Source organism: Mauremys mutica, chromosome 4 (genome assembly GCF_020497125.1).
Source record: "Mauremys mutica isolate MM-2020 ecotype Southern chromosome 4, ASM2049712v1, whole genome shotgun sequence".
NCBI lineage: Eukaryota > Metazoa > Chordata > Testudines > Geoemydidae > Mauremys > Mauremys mutica.
Window position 1 is genome coordinate 117,403,456 of NC_059075.1, and position 20,677 is coordinate 117,424,132.

A 20,677-nucleotide genomic window follows, 5' to 3' on the forward strand; every position below is an offset into this window, starting at 1 on the left:
CTGAAATGTTCACAATGTTTCTTTCAGGTTTTTCAACCAGTTCCACTGCCAGCCCTGCACCCACCCCCTGGGTCAAAGACGGAAGTGGTCTCTACTCTGCTTAGCAGCATCACTAGCAACCCTGAACCAACTGAGGGCTATGACAAGGTTAGGTAAGATATAAGTGTAGACCTCAGCTGTAAAATACCTCAGCTGGATCAGAGTTACTAGAGATGATGAGTAAACAGAAGAGAACAGACAATAAAAACCTGTCAGTCCTCTTCTTTCTACACTAACAAATCTTGTTGTCACGCAGAATCCCTCACACAACAGGCCAAAATTAGCACCATTTTCACTCCATATAAAATTGGATGTGATTTTTTAGTAAAACTTTTCTCCAAATGGTATCTCTGTGACATTCTGTACCTTGGGGGAGTGTACTGTAACCCCCATATTCCTCATTTTCATATAATCGTGATCTTACATATAAAGCATGCTATGTAAGGTATCAGGGAAAGGTTATGATCTGCTGAAAGTCATTTCTCTATCCATATATGTGTATCATTAATGCATAGGAAGTTATAGGAATTGTGTTGTATGGACTTCACCAAAACATGCTGTAAGTTGGGGAATCAGCCAGATATTAGCTCCCCAGAGGCAACAGCAAGGACAGTAACCAATGTGCGGCGGGGTGTCAAACAACCCATCAACAACCATTGTCCAGCAAGGGAGCTACAATGCAGTGATTCACCTGCATGAGGCCACACCAGGGGAATTGCTAAACCTTGTTTAGAGAAACTCAGCAATGCCCCCTACTCCATACAAGCCTGGACTTGTGCTCCCCAAACACATCGACTGAGGGTATAAAACAGACAGAGTGGACACATACTGGGCCCTTCTCCTGCCCCCTCACCCATGCTGCAAGAAACCAAGACTCTGAGAAGAAGACAAGACTCCAACACAGGAGACTGGCACAGGTTTAAGGAACAAACCTGTATATTAAGGACTGCAATATCCAGTGGGGTGAGAAAAACTGCTCAATCTACTTGTTGCCCAGTCTAATAGGGTTGAGAGTTTAGATTGTATGTTTATATTTTATTGTATTTTGGTAACCACTCTGACTTTTCGTCTATCACTTATAATCACTTAAAATCTATCTTTCATAGTTAATAAATGGGTTTGTTTATTCTACCTGAAGCAGTGTGTTTGGTTTGAAGAGTCTCAGAGACTCCCCTTGGGATAACAAGCCTGGTACATATCAATTTATTTGTTAAACTGATGGACTCATATAAGCTGCAAGATGGAGGTTCCTAGGTTTGTGTGTGGGACTGGAGATATTGGCTAGTGTCATTTGGTTGCAGAATCCAAGGAGCAGCTTACATGCCAGAGGCTGTGTGTGAACAGCCCAGGAGTGGTAATGCTGGCTCCCAGAGTCAAGGATTGGAATGACCTAACAGCATCATACAAATAGTTAATTACTAAGTAAAGCAGTGTCACCTTCACTTCCCTGAAACTAATGACATGGATAAGGTTTTACAGGATCAGGCTCTAGTAGCATTCTCACACCAAAACACATCAATGAATAATCTTGATGATTTACAGTTTTTTGCCTAGAAAACAATATATCCTTCCTACAAAATACGTAATGCCTCCCTTATCTTCAGAAACATGAAAAACATGGTTATGATTTATTCAGATAATTGTGACTGTAATTTCTACTTGTCCTCTGCTCAACCCCCGCTCACCTTGTATCAGTTTATTATGCCCGCTTGTAGTGCCTGGTATTCACCTAGGCTGGGTGTGTGAGATGCTGTGCAGAGGGTGGGTCTCTCTCACACTATTAGCGTTAGGCTGGATTAGTCTCTGTGAAGGTACTCCACAGCTGCTCCGTGCCCTAGGTGAGGAGGAGTCTTCCACCTTGTGCATCAGCCCAGCACTTGCCTACTTACTGGGCGGGGGCAGAGAAGAGGGTTTGCCACACAGTTACTTTAGTGGTTTCATGTCAAATGGAGTTTGATTCTTAAAGTGTTTACTATGATTTGCAGCTCAGAGATACATTTTAAATGGAATACAGAGTAATACCAGACAATGGGCAGAAATGCATTGCTGCCAAACTCCTGGCATAGCAGCAGTAACAAAAGAGCTAAAGAAAGGAGTTTGCTTACACTATTGTTTTTAGTTTACAGTTTGGATCCTTCAGTCCTTGACACAATGAGTATGCAGTTGATGTTCTCATATCTTTAATCCCTGGGTTCCTAGAAGAGAGAACGGAAGTTGAAAACATCATTTCCTAAAGGCAGATTTCCCATCTCCTTTCCTGACGATGATGGGGTAGGTTTTATTCCACAGCAGACATTTATTATCCATTTTAAAAAGAAAACAAAGAGAAGCATCTGAAGACACCACAGTCCATTCTTCTGATGTCATGTTAGCTATTCATTCCTAAAAGTAGTGTAACCCACACTAACCCTGTGCAGCATTTGTCCCCCTCTAGTGGCTGGGTTATGTAAAAGAGGATTATGGGTGAGCTGCTGCTTTCAGTGAAAATCCTGCTTTACCTTTTCAATTTGGTATAGGAGAAGAAATTTGTCTCAGAAGAATGGAAAAGAGAGTACTTAATCAAAATCCCTTAAAAATATGATCTGAGTGATTGTGACAACTGGTACAAGATTACACTGCTTTCAGGCCCAGGGAACGTTTTCTGTGCAATCATCCTAAATCAGAATTAACTAAAGTATTAATTTGAAGTAGATTAGTTAAACTGCATTAAATTCCCATGTAGACGTCATTATTCAGAATTAAAATGGCCTTTGAAAGTGAATTAAACTAAACCTAATTAAGGCCACTTTAATTCTGAATAACAACATCCACACAGAGATTTAATATAGTTTAACAAATCTACTTCAAATGTATATGCTCAGTTAATTCAGATTAACTTTCCTGCATGTCCCCATGTAGACAAGCCTTTAAAGGCCACTGATAGCAGAGAACAAGCTGTTTTTTGGCCACGTAGAACTTTTGTAAACAGCAGAACAAAGTAATGAATGGCTGTTGCCAGCAGTCTTGAATTTTGTGGGTTTCTGAAAGGTATTTGACGGTGTAGATAGGAAATCATAGTGCCAGAGAAAATCATTCAAATTACTATAAAGTTGTATCAGAAAGCTCAGTGTACCATAAGGATAAACCAAGAGTTAGTTAATGTTAATGCTGGTATCAGGCAAGGTTGTATCTTGTCCCTCACAATGTTTGGATTTGCTACTGACTTCGACAGACTGTCAGTATGGAGATGTGCATTGTGTGGATAGATGGGGAGGTTGGAGATGTAGACTTTGCAGATGACATTTGTCTTATAAATAAATGAGCTAAAGATAGGCAGCAAATGACAGATGGTCTTGCAAATACTGCCAAGGAAGTAGATCTTACTATTAATCAATTAAAGACAGAAATTATCAAAATTAATTTATGTAGCAAAACTTTTATCTATTTGAGACATGAAGTCTTGAAAAAATCTTAATAGATTAACTTATCTGGGCAGCCTCATTCATGATACTGGTGATTGCATTTGATATAAAGCGCAGAATAGGTGAAGCGAGTGCTGTATTTCAAAAACTAAGTTCAATATAGAAGTCAAATATGATTAGCAAAATCATCAAAACTTAGGATGTATATGGAGCAGAGTTCTGGAAAAAATAAGTCAATTTAATGCAAATTGACAAGAGTTCATTGGTGGCGTCTCCATAGACAGGTAGTATTGGATGCGACCCACAATGGTAAATAGGTTGAGAACCACTGGCATAGACTATTCAAAGTAGAATGGGTGGACATTTAGTTGGTGTTGGTCCTGCTTTGAGCAGGGGGTTGAACTAGATGACCTCCTGAGGTCTCTTCCAACCCTAATATTCTATGATTCTCTGACAGAATAAGTAGTGAAGAGGTGTTAGAATGAGCACAACTATCTACTACAATAAAAGTGGTATGGAAGAAGAGATGGACATGCTCCGGACATCTTTTTAAAATGTTCAGAAGAGGTTACCCAAACAGGCCTCTTTGTTTACTCCAGGGCAAGAGACAGAGAGACGGACCTAAAGGCGCAGTCTGTAGCTCCATAAAGGCTGAAGTGGCATTATTACAGCTGAATATATAAGACCTGGAAAACAAGCCCAGCACAGGGATAACTGGCACTGTTTGATATCTGCCTTCTGCTCAGTTAGCGTGAAAAGAATGACGAAGATGCTGCTGATGCCTTCAGTCTAATGGGCCTGATCCTTTAATTGGAGTCAAGGGGGCTAATCTCTAGGGGCATAGAGATTTTCAAATCCCCTTCCACATACACACAGCTGTTACCAATAGCATTACTACCCAGAAGAGAAGAAATTAAGGATACTGCCCAGCAGAGCCTACACACAGATCAATATCTCTCCTCTCCAGGTGGGCGAATGCAGTGGCACTGCCTCCATCAGCAGCCAGGTGGAGCTATATTGTAGATGTTGACTAATGGCTGGGGAACACCTGTGACATGGCCTGTTACTGGGCAGTGCAGGAAACAGCATGGCTTGGATGCTGTATGAACAGGAGTTTATTGAGTAGGAACAGGGAGGTTACATTTCTCCTCTATACAGCACTGTGAAGCTGGTGAAGCTAAAATGTTTGCTCCAGCTCTGGTGTCCAGCTTCAGAAGGGATGCTGAAAAATTGGAAAGGGTTCAGAGAAGAATGCAACCATTATTTGAGGACTGGAAAACCTGTGTTACAATGAAAATGTTAAAGGGGCTCTGTCACACTTATCAAAGAGAAGGCTGAGAGGTGATTTGAGTATGATCTATAGGCACCAACCTGGGGAGAAGATAGGTGATAACAGAGGGGTTTAACCTAGCAGACAAAGGCAGCACAAGGCAGCACAAGATCAATGGGTGCAAGTTGAAGCTTGATACATTCAAATTGGAACTAAGGTCACATTCTTCATTCATTAGCTATTGGAATAACCTTCCCAGGGACATAGGGGATCCTCCATCACTTGAAATCTTTAAATTAAGTTTGTGTATCTTTCTAGAAGCTATGCTCAAGCTCACTGTGCGAAAATCTATGGCCTGCATTATGTAGGAGGTCAAATGGGATGATCACAATGGTCCTTTCTGGCCACAAAATCTATTAATCTGAACCAGTTATTAGCGGGGTGGGGATGGAGAAGGGAGTTGCTGTTGTGATGTTAGTGAATGAGGCCACTGTTCTATTTTATTTTATTTAATTCTCATTGTTCTGTGTGAGGCTTCCTGTCTCTCCGGGTCGACGCGGAGAGTTCGACTTCTCCGAGTTCGAACTATCGCGTCTAATCAAGACGCGATAGTTTGAACTCCCCACACGCTCCGGTTGACTCCAGAACTCCACCACCTCGAACGGCAGTGGCGGAGTCGACCCTGGAGCCGCGGACTTCGATCCCGCGGCGTCTGGATGGGTGAGTAGTTTGAACTAGGGTACTTCGAGTTCAGCTACGCTATTTGTGTAGCTGAACTTGCGTACCTTAGTTCAAACCCCCCCCCCCTTAGTGTAGACCAGGCCTAAGTCACTGTAGCTGAATTTTGAAATTATAAATGTCACTAAATTGTTAAACAATGTAGCACTAGAAACTCAGACTTCAGGTCGTGCAACCTGAGTTTCAGTTCTGGGATGTGTGCACTTAGAATAGCTGTATTGCTTAACTGAACAAACATCTGATTATGCCATTGTGTGGCAAGTGGTCCCTTGCTGGGCTGAGATACACCAAATTTGTCCAAGAGCCTATTGCGTTCAGGATCAAGCAATGCATTTCTGGTTACTTCTCCCTTAGGACAGAGAGATCAGAGCTCTCAAATAGACTTTTAAATTCAATAAAGCAAACTAGCAATGGCCTTTGAAATCTCTCTTCAAAAGGAAGTTGATTTTCTGAAATTGAGATAATATTTAGCTATGCAACCACTCCCAGCCCATAGCAGCTTGCTTCCTCATCCTTCTATCTTATACAAGCTAGTTTCCCAGGAAGATCATTTGTTCCAGCTGTTTCTGGATCTTTCTGGTTAACCCTCACTTCCCTACTCCTGCCTTCCCTGAAATCATGAGGTTTTCTGACCCAGCTACCTCGACCCTACCAGGTCTGGAGGGACAGTGTAACCTCATTTTACTGGGAAAGATGAGGACAAATCTGCAAATATCTTATAAAGCTATGAAAAAAGGCAGTATAATGGTGACATCACAAGATGCCACTCTAAGGATTTATGGATTTCTATTAAATAAACTTGATACTTACAGAGGAAATAACCATTTCCGTAGCTTTGCTATCCATCCTTCTTCTCGTTCTCCAATCCCAAGCATACATTTACATAGGTAAAGTGACTGATTACTACAACAGTTCTTTACACAGAATGAAAGAGGAATTTCATCTGCTGTTGTAAGCCTGATGCGTTCCAGTCTAATTTCTTGGAAATTAGCCATGGCGCGTTTCACAAACTCTTCTTCCCGACTTTCATACAAACAGTGAAACAACTCAAGCTGGTCATGCAGTTCCTCAGAGTCCTTATAGGGCAGAGAGGAGATTTTTTTTAGCTTCTGCTTCAAACCACTTCAATAATTCCAGCTTTACTGCAGATGATGTTTTACAGTGTAACTTTTTCTCCATATCATTTAGTCTCCCTTTATTTAAGAGACCAAACAAGAAACGTACTGTTAACATCAAATAATTATTTTTAGATGGTCCATACATTTTTAACAAGTGGTTTAAATCTTTCTTAGAAATCGATGATTTTTTCTCTGTCTCTTCATCTTTCTCTAGCACATAGAACAGAGCTGCAAAAAACTCTTGGAAACTCAAGTGAATGAAGCTGTAGACACCTTCACATTCTGTGTCTTTTTGAAAAACATTTTTACCCAGAAAGAGATTCTGAATGTTAGACAAGGATAAATTGTGCTTCTTCAGGTCATCTTCTTCAAACAGGATTTTCCGTTCTAAAATTCCATCCGCAGCCAATGAGCAAAGCTTCCACAGGGTAGTTTTAGATGGTTGCATATGTATTGAGTCAGTGAAATGATCAGTTAGCAGAGTGGACAGAAAGAGCAAATATACTGAGGTGGTTGTTTTTGAAGTTTGTGCAAGATCTTCCTTTTTTTCCATCTGTTGCTTCATAGCCGTGCAGACGATCCAACACACAATGGGGACAAAGCACATGGTGAAGAGCATTTCATTTTCTTTGACAAAATTAAAAGCTTGTGTTGCTTTATTTTCATCACCAAAGAATTTATGAAAATATTCTTTCCTCTCTTCTCCAGAAAATCCCATTATCTCTGCATAACATGGAAATTTCAAATTCTGCTTTAATTTCTCCAGAGCAGTTGGTCTTGTAGTGATCAGTAAGAAGGATTTTTGTAGAACTTTCTTTCTCAATAAGCTGCACAGTACAGTTTTCATTGGCTTCTTCTCAAATGGGTCAGTACACAGACTAACTTCATCAATATCTAGCAAGGAATTCAATTCATCAAAACCATCTATTATGAACAGGAGTTTTTCTGGCTTCTCAAAGATTTCTTTAATTGGTCCTTTTCCATTAGGACAATTGTCTAAAACCAAATCAGCAGCACTTTTCTGTGCAGTAACAAGATTTATTTTTCTGCAATTTATAAAGAAAACATAATCAAACTTTTTCTGATAGAGTTTTCCAGCTGCCCAGTCCAACATAATCTTTTTTGCTGTCGTTGTTTTCCCAATTCCAGCTGTTCCCTGCAGCACAACAGTTCTTGTGATTTGTTGATTTCTACCAGGATCAAATAAAGCACTAATCTTAGTGAGATTGGTTTGTTGAGCCATCAACTGTGCATGTCTCTTTCCTTTGGTGATTATTTAATGTTCTTTCTCCTCCCGTCCCTGATGTTCCTTTACAATAAGCAGTTTTGTATATCTTTTGTCTAGACTCACACATTCACCCAGGCGAGAATTCCTATCTTCTATTATTTGGTATTCTCCTTGTATATGTTCTCTATACTTCTTCCGGTAATCTAATTCAATGACAATGGCATGAAGCATTAGACATACTGAGTACAGGTATTCAAACAAAGGTCATGTGAACTGCCACTCTTTGGTTATATCCTCAAGTTGGACAGATCAAAATATTGGTGGCATTCTACTCTCTCTGTTCTCCCCCTCTTTCGGCCAGCATTCCCACCATCATGTGACTTGTACAATTCTAGCAAAATGTCATGTAAAAATAGTCTCTTGTCTTTTATAGTTTAATTATTTTGTCCTTGATCATCTCTCACCTTGATTCTGATTTAGCAAAGCCCTTATGCGCAAACTGAAGTTCCATTACAATAAATGAAATCTGAGCATGTGCTTAAAGTTAAGAATTTGCTCAATTGCTTTTCTGAATAAGGATAATTTGACTCATTCCTTTTCTCTTTCTTCTGATTTTTTCTTCTAATTTCTGTCTTATTTCTTTATTTCCCCCCTTTCCCCGCTGCCCCAGGTACTGTGAGTCTTCTTTTTTCTCATTTTTAACTACTTCTCTTCTTGCTCCCTGGTTGTATTTTCTCTCCTCTCCTGTTGCTAGCTCTTTTAATCCCATTCTGTTTTTCTCACCTCAAGATGCTCGTCTCTGCTTCACCCTCCATCCCCATTCCCTGCTACTGCCACTCCAACAACTGGAGGATAGGACTGGACACCGATGATGAGTCTGGGCCCATCTCTAGTCCTGTGCAGTGCAGTGTGGGAGGTGGAGTGCCAGTGTTTCAGTGGACAGCTGACTTGCTTATGAAGACCCTGTCTACACTATGTTAGATGTGTTAGAAAGACAGACTTTAAAATGTTTCGAACCATGGGCACCACTACACCAGTCTACAGGCTGTGTGCATAGGGCCAAACCATAGGCGCACATTTTAAAAACAACAAAAAACATGTTCTAGCCTGAGTACGAGCACACAGACCAACCAAAATGCATTACATGATTTAGCAATATTCATGTGTGAACCATTTCTACAAATGGTCATCAGACATAATTCCTAATACAGTGTAAATTGACCCAATACGTGCACAGTAAATGACTTCTTCATAGGAAGCAGCCCTGCCTGTGTCAGTGTGGGATTTGTGACTTTATAATAGTTTGGCCATAACAGTTTCATGTGTTTGTTCTTTCTTCATAGGTCAATAGTACAGTCCTTTAATTATATTTACTGTTGTTCTCTGAGTTCCCTTCATTTGAGATGCATCTTTTTGGCATAATTGGACTAAGAAGTGGATGTGGTATTCTAAATGCAGTCTTACCACAGCCTTTCAGAGAGGGATGATCATCTCCCTGCTCCTTGGTATGACGTATCTCTGCACATGGTCCCAGGTCCCAGTGTCTGTTGTTCCCTCTTGTTTCTTCAACTTTTGCTTTTTTCTCCTTTTCCTTTGAAAAAACTAACAAGAGAGATTAATTCTAATAATACCATAGCGTTTAAGGCCCAGAAGAGACTAGACTATTATGTACCAGAGGCAGAGAATAGGAGAGATTGAGGTGCACCAGTGTCTGAAGCCCATGCAATGGCAGGGAATTGATTAAGTGAGATACACCCAGATAATCCTGGCAAGTTAACCACACCCACACACTGCACAGGGAGCTGGAAAAAACCCGCAAAATCACGGCCAATCTGACCTGCTGGTTTACATGCACAAGTTATAAAATCCTACCCAGGGTTTTATTATGCAATTGCCACCTCTTCCAAAACTATAGTGTCACTAATACTATTTCTATAATAGGGCTAGATTGTACCTGGTGTTTATGCAGATGTGGAGGGAGAAGGCATGGTCCTAATTCCCTCACAAAACCCAGGGATAATTGTAGTACTTACTCTCAGGGGAGCAGAGGGACTGCATCCATGGGAGAACCAGCACCCCAAAAGGTCAATGAAAAGCAGAGAGGAGGTAGAGCCCTGACCCTGTTCTACTCCACATCTGACTGCTGAGCAGGAGCAGCACACATGGGAGTATATTAGAGCTGGTTAGAAATGTTTTTCCCCACTATAGAAAATTTTAAGTTTTTGGCCAAAAGAAAATAAAACACAAAAACAACAACAACAACAAACAAACAAACAAAATCTTTATTTTCAGCCAAAACATTTTGACTTTCGAAGGTTTTTTAAGTAAAAAATGTTGCTGTGATGCCATATTGGAATTGTAGTTTGGCTGCCTTATGCTCCCCTTCTCCTTTATGGGTCAAGCTTCCCAGTTTGACTTCTTCTTCCATGATGCACCACAGTTTTCTCGCTTGCTGATCCACCATGTTGCATTGTGGGAGATGTAGTCAAGAGAGGGAGCCTGGCCCAAACAAAAGAAAGGGGTCATGAGGTACCTGAGACTCCTACACTGCACTCCAGGAGCATTTCAGAATCAAAATGTTTCTGTTTTCATGAGAAAAGTTTTTGTTTCTTTTCCCCATGGAAAGCCGACAATCCCCTTCTGAGCCCCTCCTCCCTGCCCCCCCCGAAAAAAATTGTTTCGACAAAAACCCAATTTTCTGTTGACTATATGCTGTACCTTGTTGGTCACACTTCCCATGCATGCCAGGGAGCTCATGGAGATTGTAGGTGCTGAAATAAGGGACTGAATGTCTCTTTGATCATTACAGGCCACAAGCAAGGCTTACAAAAGTTTCCTGCGCCTGAAAGCATTTGCACTGGTCTTTCCAAAACATTTCTCTGATCCAAGAATTCACAAAAAATTAGAACTTGAAATAGGGTGTCACCAAATTTATTTATTATGTTTTTTCAATATTTTTCTTGTGAAAATTATGTAAAATGCCAAAGTTTCTGAAATGTAAAAATAGTTAAGATTTGTCCCTTAGCTGTTTCTCTCTTCCAGCAAAATCAGAGTTACTGGCTGCTGCTGCCATTGCAATGATTTTTTTTTAAAAGAAGATATACTTCTCTCATAGAACTAGAAGGAACCCTGAAAGGTCATTGTGTTTAACCCCCTGCTTTCACTAGTAGAACCAAGTACTGATTTTGCCCCAGATCCCTAAGTGGACCCTTTAAGAATTGAACTCATAACTCTGCATTTAGCAGGTAAACACTCAAGCCACTGAGCTATTGCATCCCTCAACTCCTATAGTACTATTCAAGAGGAGTCACTCTAGCCCAGGGAGGCTCAATGACGATGTTGCAAAAATCTCTGAGACGTGCCAAATTTCCCTTTGCCCTCTGACCCTGTCCTGCTCCCTCTATTCCCTGACAGCACAGCTCCAATGGAGCCACATTGTCCCAGTTTTCCACCTGCATGGACGGAGCTCTGATAAACAGCCCATACAGCCCCAGGCGACTTAGTGACATGTCCAATGTCCCCCCCCCTCCTCCTTGGCTTTGCTCTGGTTTTAGTCCTAGTCCTCAGCTTTCTGCCCTAGCTCACCTCCCCCTCTCTATGGATCCCATGCCCACCACGATTGCACCAGCACACACAGAGCTGATCTCCGGGCTCTGGGAAGGGTTAACCCTTAGGTACATCTCATATAGATCTATGTAAGTTTGTCTGTAAAGACCCTTGGGTGTACTTTTAGGTCCCTTCAGCCTCCTGCTACAGAAGTGCAGACAGCTGCTTGATCCTTTCAACCCCAGTGATCGGTTTCAGGTTTAAAGGCTGTAATCACAGGGAAAAGGTTTAGAAACTTCAACTAACAAAACCAAGAAGACCCAAAAGCTCTCTTTAGGGGCCAGATGTTCTGCTGTGTGCCATATCTGCAGCCACAGCAGGGTATGGTTGTCTCCTTTCCCTTCCCTCCCCACCAAGATTGCATCTCCCTGATTCTGGGGCTGGGGCTAGTTCTAAAAGGATCTGAGTTTGAGGGTTGTTCTCAGTTACACCAACCAGATGTGATCCTAAGGGGCCAGTGCACCTGCAAGAATTGCTGGAGCACAATAGTGCTCGTTCCACGCCTGCTGTGCTAGGGACTGCATGAGATGGTGGCACAGGCGCCACCTGGGCCAGTTCTCTGCTAGCCGAGGATTCCCCATGCACAGGGAAGCCCCGGCTGAGGCGGTTTTCTGCTACATTCCTTGTGCCATCAAACCAGGGCAAAGGAGTAGAACGCAGAAGAGTCTGGGCCTATACTGACAGTTCCCCCAAATCGCTTGCTCTAGCCCCATTTCTCACCCTCAGTTACTCCACTAAGATCCAATCTGAAAAGGGAACAGGAATGCCAGGCCATTTATCACAGCTTTCTTCTGACGTCGCCTGCCTGTACAGTATCCATATAGCAACTTGTGTGTTCCCTCTCATGTTGGAACATCCAATTTCACATGCTCACTAGGAAAATCCTGCATCCCTGCTTTGAATCACTCTGGCTCCCACTGGCTTTCCCTTGTGTCTTGGAACCTACTTGATATTATTAACCGACTACAGCTGTTCCCATTTCTGCTGTATCTTTTTAGGGGTTTGGTGGGAGGGGGAATATTGAATAAGTGTTTCCCAGGAGTCGCAGCAGCTTTAGACTGTTTACCCAACTTTGTTTCCTCCATGACTTTAGCAGCAGAATGTCGCAGGTTGATCTGATTGATGATTTCGGGGGTTACATCCATCACATCTTCCCCACAGTAGTCTAACATGCGAGGCACAACATCTAACACATTGGCTTTCTCTAGCTCACCATGGGGGATGTTGTTTTCCATCATCATCAGATTTTGAGATTAAAAGATTGAAATAGAAAGTATCTGAGAGATTGCCAAGTCGCTGCACAAGGACGTGCCTGCCTGACGGAGCTCACTGTCTACACCAAGTAACTGCCCCCCTGCATTGTGCTCTGGAGGCTACTAAACTCTCCCCCTGGGGAACTGTCCAGGTCAGTGAATTCCAAAGGCCTCTAGGGAGAGCCCCACTGCCAGCCCCAGAGCTTCCATACTAGGGACCCCGGGAAGAACCAGCCCAGCTGAGCTCCACTGGCACCGTGGGTGAGAGGAACAGGAATGACTGTAACAGGGTTGAGTTTAGCTCCATCACAGAGCACATGGAATCTAACACTGCTCCACTAAAGAGTGGATCCCCATTGGCACTGCACTCTTGTGGAACATTGCAAAGCAGCCAAGCGCCTTTGGAACTGCAGCTGTCCAGATTTGCTGGCTATCTGGCTGTTTGTATTGCACTGAATTTGTTTTGTTTTGTTTATTTGTAATGAAAAATAGCCTTGAAGATAAAGTTCCTGCCTGGAACCCCAGAAAGGTCTCATGGAGCCAGTCAGCTGTTTGGTGATAATTAAGGCTAAGATTTTTTCATGGTTATTTTTTCATGGTTATTTTTAGTAAAAGTCATGGAAAGTTCATGGGCAATAAACAAAAATTCATGGAAGCCGTGACCGTGAACCTCCTTGGTTTCCCAGATGTGGTGGCTGGGAGCTGTGAGGGTTCCCCTCCCTGGCCTGTGGCAGCTGGAAGAGAAAGAGAAAATGGGATACTCCCAGCTGCTTACCTGAAGCATCCTCCTCCCACTTTCCCCCATGCATCACTTGTTGCTGGAACCCCGAGGAGGGCCCCCTCAGGAGTCTGTCACCTGTCACTGGAACCTTGCAGAGGGCCCCCTGTCGCTGCTGTCACCTGTCCCTGGAACCTTGCCAGGACCCCGCTGGCTGCCAGGTCCAGAGTCCCGCAACCCCTGGAGCTGAAGCAGAGAATGTCACTGAGGTCTCTGGAAGCCATGAATTCTGCGACTTCCATTACCTCTGGGACATAAACGTAGCCTTGGTGATAATATACTGGGACAGATTCTCTGCTGTGATTAGTTTCCAATTACAGAGCCTCAGTTCTATGTCCCAGCTGCAGCACAGGTTACAGCAGACTGGGGGCTGTTCTAACTTGCACCAGCTACCAAGGTCCCTAAGGAACAGTCCCCCAGCTGGAGATGCACTGCAATTACTCCTCCTCCCCACCTCTCTCTGGCTGCGACACTCCCTCCGCATCGCTATGTTGGCTCTACACCCACTGAGGACTCCCCAGTACTGGGGATTTACTCAGATGGAGAATTACAGGCTGTCTATGCTCCCCTTGTGCCAGCTGAGTCATGAAAAGGGAGTGGAGCAGGTGAGAGAATCTGGTCTGCTGTAGGCATCTCTGCTTTAAGTCCCCCTGGCTTCCTGCTGGGATTTAGAATTTGTCATTCCTGTCATCAGCCTGTTTCTCCTTCTGCTCCGGTTGCTGCTGCCCTAGGCAAGACTCCCAGTTTTACAGTAATTTTAGATTTCTTACCTTTCTCTCTGTCTTCTCTGAGGTTAGCAGCAGCTTCTCTGACATTGATCTGAGTGAAAATTTCTATGGTCACATCTACTGCAGCATCTCCACCATAGAATGCCATCAATATGTTCTTAGGCCTGGTCTACACTAGGACTTTAAATCGAATTTAGCAGCGTTAATTCGAACTAACCGCTCAACCGTCCACACCAGGAAGCCATTTAATTCGAACTAGAGGGCTCGTTAGTTCGAATTTGGTACTCCACCCCGGCAGGTGGAGTAACGCTAAATTCGACATGGCTAGCTCGAATTAGGCTAGGTGTGGATGGAAATCGAACTTAGTAGCTCCGGGAGCTATCCCACAGTGCACCACTCTGTTGACGCTCTGGACAGCAGTCCGAGCTTCGATGCTCTGACCAGCCACACAGGAAACGACCCGGGAAAATTTGAATTCCTTTTCCTTTCTGGACAGTTAGAATCTCATTTTGTGGTTGGACATCGGGGCGAGCTCAGCAGCACTGGCAGCAATGCAGAGCTCTCCAGCAGAGGAGTTCATGTAATCTCTGAATAGAAAGAGGGACACAGCATAGACTGACCGGGAACTCTTCGATCTGATCGGTGTGGGGGGCGAGTAGTCTGTGCTTTCGGAGCTGCGCTCCAACAAACGGAATGCAAAGACCTACGAGAAGGTCTCCAAAGCCATGATCCAGACAGAGGATACAGCCGTCATGCAACGCAGTGCCGCGTGAAAATCAAGGACCCCAGACAAGCCTACCAAAAAATCAAAGCGGCCAACGGATGCTACGGAGCCTGCCACCACTGCCCCACCAGTGACCATGGACTCTGATGATGGGACAGTGTCGACAGACAGTTCCTCGACGATGTTCACGGACGGGGAAGATGAGGAAGGGTTTGTGGAGGACGAGGCAGGCGACAGCGCTTACAACGCTGGTGTCCCCGACAGCCAGGATCTCTTCATGACCGTCACGGAGATCCCCTACCAACCCTCCCCGGCCATGAACCCGGATCCTGAATCAGGGGTAGGAGCAGTCGGTAAGTGCTTTAACCATGTTAACTTTTATTCTTAATATAACAGGAATCTGAAGTGTGTGAAAAGGAGGTCTCTGTATATATGGTGATAAAACAGAAATCCTCCTGGGAGATCTCCACGAAGCTCTCCTACCGTTAATCGATAAGCATCAGCAGGAGGTTCCTGGGGAGAGCTGCCTTATTGGGTGCTCCATGATAGCACACTTTTCCGCGCGAGGCTTTCATGCGGTATTCAGGGAGCACTGCCTCCCAGAGCACGGCTGCATAGGTCCGTGGTTCGTGCTAGATTTCACACAGCATGCGCTCTCTATCTCCTTCAGTGACCGTCCTCAGGGTGATCTCGTTCGGAGACTTCTGCATCTAAGTAGGGGAAGAACTGTTACGTTACGCCTGGTCCAAAGTATTTTTAATAAATAAACGGACAGACGGCATAGCACAGACTCAGCACGCAGCTGCGTGACGAGCGTAACGGAAAGCCAAAGAATCAAATGGACGCTCATGGAGGGAGGGGGGAATGAGGACGCAAGGTATCCCACAGTTCCTGCTGTCTCCGAAAAGCATTTGCATTCTTGGCTGATCTCCAAATGCTTCTAGGGTCAAACACAGTGTCCGCGGTGGGTCGGGGCATAGCTCGGCAATTTACGCACCCCCCCCGACCCCCAGAAGTTAAAGGGAAAACAATCCTCTGTTGACTCTTTTACATGTCACCGTATCTGTACTGAATGCTGCAGATAGACGCGCTGCTGCAGCACTCAACAACAACATCCTTCCTCCCACCCCGCCATGGGTGGCTGATGGTACAATAGGACTGCTACCCGTCCTCATCATCAGCCTATTGGCACATGGGGCAGTGCAAAAGGACTGGTAACCCATACCAACTTGCTTGGGACAGGTCGATCAAGGTCGCCTGGTCCTAATTTTTCATGGTAGATGGTGCAGTATGGCTGGTAACCGTCCTCATCATTGCAACAGGGGGCTGAGCTCCATCAGCCCCCACCCTTCATTGTAAAGAAAAGATTCAATTGCCCCTGGACTAGCAGAGGGATGATTGGCTCCCTCCTCCACACCCCTTAATGTCATCTCTGGACTATCATTGCAGCTGGAGGCTTCCTTCAACTCATTTCTCACAAACGACTACCTGTGTCTTATTCATGCATTCTACATTACTTCATCACACAAGTGGGGGGACAATGGTATTGGAACCCAGGAAGGCTGGGGGAAGAACGGAATGAACAGCTGGGGTTGTTTCAGGAGCACACCCTGTGAATAGCATTCAGCTCAAAATTTATGCATGATTGGCCAGAGAGCAGCTGTGCTCTCTGGTTCTATGATACAGTGGTTCTCTAGTACAGTTGCCCATATTCTAGGCAGGACTGATTCTATTTTTAGATACCCAAAAAGGAGGGATTGACTCGGGGAGTCATTCCCAAATTTTGCTTTTGCGCCCCTGGCTGATCGGCCAGGGGCACTTATGACAGCACCAAATGGCGCAGTGCAAAAGGACAGGTAACCATGACCATCTTATTACCGTCTTCTTACCAGTTCATGGTATGGTAGACGGTGCAGTATGCCTGGTAACCATCGCTGCTGTCATGCAAAAGCAAAAGCATGCTGCTGTGTAGCGCTGCTGGTCCGCCTCTGTCAGCGGCATCTAGTACACATACGGTGACATACACAAAAGGCAAAATAGGGTCCATTGTTGCCACGCTATGGCGTGTGCCAGGGCATTTCATGGAAAACGTGCTCGAAATGATTGTCTGCCGTTGCTTTCCCGGAGGAAGGAATGACTGCCGACATTTACCCAGAATCCACCGCGCAAATGATTTGTGCAACAGCAGGCACAGGGGTCTCAACAAAAAATTCACAGAGACAGCCTAGACTCAGTTAATTGTTCACAAAAAAGTATCATTGCAAGGAATTAACTAACTGTTTCCCATCTCACAGCTTCCACTGTCTCCAGACCTTCCACAGCATCCCCCTCGCAGAGGCTGGCGAAGATTAGGCGGCGAAAGAAAAAGACAAGGGACACGATTTTCGATGAATGTGTGGTCTGCTACCTAGCCGAGGTGGACCAGCAGAGGCAGTGGAGGGAGAAAGTCTCTCTGTACCAGCGCTCACACAGCGAATGGAAGGAGAGGTGGCGTGAGGAACACAAGCAGGCGACTCAAGCAATGCTTGTACTAGTGAGGGAGCAAACGGACACGCTCCGGCGACTTGTGTATGTTCTGCAGGACCGCTGCAGGACAGAGCCCCCGGCAGTATCTCTGCAACTGCCCTCCCCCGCCACAAAGTCACATACCCCCCTCACCCTAAATAACCAGGAGGATGCCCGCCCTGGGCCGTGAATACTGTCACTGCACCCCAGCAGAGTGCTCAAGTAACCAAAAGCTCTCATACCCTACGTTTGCATAAGTCCTTCCCTTCCGGACTCAAACAAGTCCCAATCCCAGTCCCATCCCATAACTGTGTACTTAAGTAATAAAAATACTTTGCTGTTAAGTACTGTTTCCGTCATGTTTTTTCACTGAAGACTGTGTTTGAATGGGGTGCGTGGGGAAGTGCGTTGCTAATTGCATAGGACAGGCACCTTTCCCAGGGTACAGACACGGGGGCCGGATCAGCAGCGGGTCACACACACAGTGCAGTCAGTAGGCACCGTGGTCGGTATTGGAGGTGGTTTCCAGGTTCTGTGTGGGCGGTGGGGATGTGACTTTTTAGCGGGGGAGGGCGGTTACAGATCTTATACAGCGGTCCTTGTCCTGGACCGCTGAGTCACGCAGCAGAGGAATCTGTATCTGTCCTCCTCCGCCACAAGGCCACATAGCCCCCCGCACACAGAATCCCAAAAAGGAGGGATGGCAGGCTCCGTTGAAACAAGCAGTCCGGCAATGCGGACCGCTGTAGGAGCAGGAGCCTGTCATTCCTTGAGTTTAGAGGCGGTCTTTACATCAGCGCACACCCTACCCACCACAGTCTGCGTTCCAATTTCAACCCTTTAACGAAAAGTCATGAATAAAGAAACCTCTCCTCAGTAACAGTGTGACATGTATTTTATTTTTACACGTGTCTTGGAAGTGGGGGAAACGGGGAGAACGGGGTATTTAACCGAAGAGGAGAGTCAACAGTAACTGGGTAAAGAAACAGGGGCAGGTTCAGCTTCTCTGTAAAGAAACTGAACAGTCACAGTTCACGCTGCTCGCTGGTATTTGAAGAGTTCCTTGTCGCTGTCCCAGGCGCCTGTATAGGGCTTCATGAGCAAGTGTATTAGCGGGCAGGCTGGGTCACCGAGGATCACTATAGGCAAATGCACATCCACAACAGTTATTTCGTGGTACGGGAAGAAACTACCTTCCAGCAGGCGTCTGAGCAGCCCACAGTTCCTGAGAACACACGCATCAGGAACCTTGCCCGGCCATCCGACGTTCATGTTGGTAAAACGTCCCCTATGGTCCCCCAGTGCTTGCAGAACCATTGAAAAGTAGCCCAATTTCTCAGCAGCTGAATGTGGAAGAGGTGGACGATAAAGTGCGAGGAGGAGAAAACGGCGAGGATCGCAGCGGGCTCCATGCTTGCAGTGCTGTGGCGTCCACGCTGTCACTGACCAGAAAATTGCACGAACAGATTGCCCGCAGGCGCTTTCAGGGAGGGAGGGAGTGAGGGCGTGATTGACGGTTCAATGACGACAGTTACCCAAAACCACCCTCGACACATTTTTTCCCCCAGCAGGCATTGGGGGATCTACCCAGCATTCCAATGGGCAGCGGGGAGTGCGGGAACTGTGGGATAGCTTCCCACAGTGCACCGCTTCCAAAGTCGACGCTGGCCCCGTGAATGTGGACTCAGAAATTCGAATTAGTGTATTTAGTATGGATACACAAATTCGACTTCATAAGGTCGAATCCACAAATTCGAACTAAGTTGATTCGAAATAGTCTTGTAGTGTAGACAAGGCCTTAGTATCTATCCTGTCAGCATTCTCCAGCCGACCTAGGGGGATGGTACCTTTTCCCTTAAAGCCAGAATGTGATAGTTTGTCTTTAAATCTTTTGAAGTCTTCCTGAGGAAGGTTGTCAAGGGCATGCACGAGCAGGTCACTGATTCTGCTTCGGTTTTCCATCACCAGGTATCAGAAAGCAAAACTACTTCTGAAGATTAAAATGATCCCATTCCAAGGCAAAATGCAGAGAATGATGAACTTACTATTAGCCAGAAAGCTACAGGTTAGATCTGTTGGAGTTCTTTGATTTGTTTCTCTCAGTTTTCTCAGTGCTCAAACACAGATGCAAAAAAAAAAAAAAAAAAAAATCTAGGAAGAGGAACAGAAAAACTTTGAGCAGATGGCTATTTCCTCAATAAAGAAACTGAATCATCTCCAATTAAAGCTGATCTTCAATGCTTTCTTGATTTTTATATCAGCCCTCCTATGACAACATGTTGCCCAGTCACTACTCGAGGACGTCAGTCAGTGACTTCCCTCCGCTCACTGTGGGATATTAGGAAGAATCTCAAATGGAAACTAGAGAATTTAAACTGAGATGGTTATAATTTATTATTTATTAAGGCTATGAAATGATTAAAATTAAATGTGATTAATCGCTAGATTAAAAAATAGTCATGATTAATCATTGTTTTAATCTCACTGTTAAACAGTAGAATGCCATTTATATAAATATTTTGGATGTTTTTCTACATTCTCAAATATATTGATTTCAATTACAACACAGAATACAAAGTGTACAGTACTCACTTTATATTATTTTTATTACAAATATTTGCACTGTAAAAAATAAAAGAATTAGTATTTTTCAATTCACCTCATTCAAGATCTGTAGTCCAGTCTCTTTATTGTTAAAGTGCAACTTACAAATGTTGTACAAATGTTACAAATGTAGATTTTTTTTACATACCTACGCTCAAAAATAAAACAATGTCAAACTTTAGAGCCTACACGTCTTCTCAGTCCTATATCCTGGGCATCAGTGAGAGCAGACTGACTGGTTTTGAAGAGAAGCACTTCCAGCAAGAGAAGAAACATCTAATCTATTCAGATCACAGTAACAATGTACTCAGAGGGAGTAGCACTAATTATGACAGATTCTGTGGAAAAAGCACTCACAACTGGGAACCTGTCAACCAATGTATCATATATGTCAGATTCCAAACCAAATTCCCAAAGATGTCTATCATACAGTGCAATGCTCTGACAGAAGAACCTAGTGACAAAAATAAACTGCCTCCCAAGTTTTTCTTCCAAATCAGGAAGACTAGGTGGATGAGACATTTCTACAATAAATAAAGAAGTATCCAAAACAAAAGGCCTGATAGAATTGGGGGACTTAATTACCCAGATATCTGTTGGAAAAATAATATGGTAAAACACAAAATTTCCAGTAATTTCTTGGAATGTATTGGGGACAAGTTTTTGTTTCAGAGAGTTGAGAAAG

The 20,677-nt window shown here is 44.2% G+C and overlaps 1 pseudogene; it reads right to left on the reverse strand.

Moving 5' to 3' along the window:
• The window catches only part of LOC123369023, a 34,929-nt pseudogene extending 15,579 nt beyond the window's left edge, over positions 1-19,350 (reverse strand).
• Between the last annotated feature and the right edge of the window lie 1,327 nt (positions 19,351-20,677).